We start from the raw sequence: 3,390 nt of genomic DNA on the forward strand, positions 1-3,390 counted from the left end.
TGTCGAGTCCTTTCTTTGATATTTCTGTATTGATATTTGTTTGAATTCATCATTTTGGGGAGGGGGCAATGGGTTCCTTTGTATATATACATCTGGTGTGTCCAAGCATGCTCAAATCTTACCTTTTGTCGATACAGTGCTAGTTCTTTTCCACGTGCTAGTTGAACTAGTCTGTTGATCAATGTCCCTACTTTCTATGGCATTCTTTTGTATGCAAATGCAATGCACTCATATGTTAAGATTGCTGAAATTTGATCCTAGGATTCTGGGTAATGCTTGTTCTCGTTTGTTGTATCTTTTTACTTCATAATAAGAGTGCACAAGGGACCCAACTCAAGTACGTAGGAATTATACAAGAGCTATACCAGCAACTCTCATACCATTTGGAGCTTAATGCATCTCTCTCTCCTAATACGTTACATAATAAGTCAAAGAACTGCATTCCAAACTATGTTCTAATCTCGACCAAATGTCCTTTCTAGCAAGCTAAAAAATCAACCACACATCTAGGCATGAGCGCATGACCCATTTAATCCCACACAAATAGGCATGACCCACTTAAACATGCGACCATAGCCCACAAATCTAACTAAATCACAATGAAGAAATATATACACACACACATGACACAACATCACTCAAAGTCTCAATCACTATAAATATTGCATTTCCTCAAATTCTCCATGGTTGGATTTTCCCTAATGTGGTTTTGTAGTTTTGATAAAGAATGTCACTTGAGCTGGAACCTTCGGCTTCCAAATGTTCTTCAAAGGGAAATCATGGTCTCCGTTTGGGGTTAAAGTTTTGTAAAAAGTTTTAACCTCAAATCTTACCTTTTGTCCAAGCATGCTCAATTTATGACACTAACGTATATGACTCTCCATACACCCGCAGTCATACATCGATACACATTGTGCACGCGCACAAGACACACATTATATATATAGGCTTGGTTAACAAAAAATACTTGGTGCGTGCACAAGACACACATTATATACATATATAGGCTTGGTTAACAAAAAATAATTGGTTAACAGGCTTAGTAAGGTAGTCATTTTTAGCAAATTTGACATGAAAAGCGGATTTGGCATAACCAAATCCATGAGCTAGAACAGATACAAAACAGCTTTCACTATACCATTTGGAGGGATCTTCATAGGATCCAAGGCTTCTCCAGTCTTTATAAATTGGAAGCTTAGTCGCAGTTTGAAGGCATTCGGTTTTTTTAGCCATTCAGAGTTCTAAAGAAGAGAACCCTCAAGAGAACCCTCTAACTTTTAGATACTCTACCAGTTTTATTGTAAAACAATTTAAATATGTATTCAAACTTTCAGCCATTTGCATTCATTACTTCAATAAGCCAACAATAGTTCAAGCTTTTAGTCAAGCTTTCAGTTTTTTTTTTTTTTTATTGTAAGTTTTATAAGCAGTATCATACAGCTTCTTATTTAGTATACTCATTCGTATTTAATTACATCCAATATTTAAAATTATTTACATTCAGCATTTACATTTTCATTTAGTATTTATCCATTAGTATTTACATTTACATTTATCACTCATGTCATGTTCATACAAACAGTGGCAGCGCCGCATAGTGTTCAGGGGTTCAAATGATCCCCCATTCTCCTTGATTTTGGGATTTTTTTTTTTTTTACATATAATATTTTTAAAGTTTTTGTTTTGACCACCCTAAAATAAACCCAATAACAAATCAATTCAACACCAAAATGTATCTTGGCTTAAAAAAAAAAAAAAAACCAATTTGATCTAAAATTTGATAAAAAAATAGCAAGTCCAACAACAAAAATTAGTAATTTGTTGATCTTAAATCTTAGGGAAAAAAAAATTTAGTGGGCAGTAAAGTGTGAGTTAGTGGAAGTGAAACATAGGGCAATAGGAACTGGGAAGTGAAGCCAATTATTATTATTATTATTATTATTATTGTGTTGAAATCTTGATAGAGTAATGCAAATGACACCAAAAAAAAAAAAAAAATCTATTCTTAATGAATCATAAAGACTAATAAAGTTGTCAAAGTTGAGTTGAATTGTTAAATAAAATTGTAGGGACACGATTTTAGTTAACCCGGTCTTGGACGGTCAGGCCCTGGCTCAAGAAGTCCCACACAATGAATCTTGTAGAGTATGGGCTGAAGAACTCGGTTCCAGTTGGCTCAGACGGTTCGTTGCATGTTCTTAGTGGATGTAGAAACGTGAATCAAGAAAATGGATGTGAAAGTGGAAGTTTTATTCATGGCTATGCATTCATACAGTGAATCCTTGCTTTTCTCTCTTCTCTCCTCCCTTTTTCTCCGTCCCCTTCTTTTGGGGGACTCTTACATATTATATAGGCCCTCTTTTATCATCTGGGCCTTACACTTATTGATCATCCAAACCCCCACTTGAGCACATGTCCCATCAGACGCCCTTACCAGTTCCTTGTGAGTTGCAGTGACCAAGGTAGCACTGTTCAGGGGTCTTCTCTCCATTAATGCGGCCAGGAGAGTAGTTGTAGTGCATTTAATGTGGTGGTGACAGCCTTTGCTGGGATATTTCGAATCTTCTTTCTTTTTACGTGTTTGGAGTGAGGGCTACAGTAACCGGGATGCATCATTGACCTGGACTTTGGAATGTCCGAGGAGGAATTACTCCTCGGACGTGTTTTCTTCGCCCCAGTTGGCTTGGGCAGGGATTCTGGGCCGCGACGTCTCCTCGGACAGAATGGTCCTTGGACGGGCCCAAGGCCCAGCCCACTTGTTATTCTGGGTCGGTCCCCACAAAAATAATTGAAAAGAGTAAAAACAAAAATTAATAAATAATAAATTAAAATATTCTACGCAATAATAATTAAAGTTCACTTAACAATAATAATTAATAACTTTGTTATAATAGTAAGAGACCATTGATGATTTCCAAGATTTAATTTTAGCAACACTAATTTTCAATATACTAAGGTTGCGAAAGCTCTCATCTTATCATCTTAGTAATCAAGATGAAATAAGAAAATATTATTTCTAAAAAATATTTATAGAGCTGCCACTGCATACAAAATTGTATTTAATGTCAGAAAACACATAAAAATATGAAATATTTATCATATTGTCGACATGGTATATGAATGAAGACCTACAATTGGATTAATGGTCGGCATGGTATATGATGATGCAATGGGTCTTAGTGGGTTACTTGTCCAAATTGGAGCCTTGGAGGACCTGCAAAAAGGAAACCACCCAATTGGAGGCACTGATGTGGTACTGGCTCAAACTTTTCTAATGCTTAGGTTAGAACTCACAAAACCTAAAAATTCCAAAAACAATGGAGTTTTTAGGGTTTTTATTTCATATCTTTGAGTAAAAAAGGTTCAATATATATATAGGGGTCTTTTCTT

This window comes from Quercus robur, chromosome 9, assembly GCF_932294415.1.
Source record: "Quercus robur chromosome 9, dhQueRobu3.1, whole genome shotgun sequence".
NCBI lineage: Eukaryota > Viridiplantae > Streptophyta > Magnoliopsida > Fagales > Fagaceae > Quercus > Quercus robur.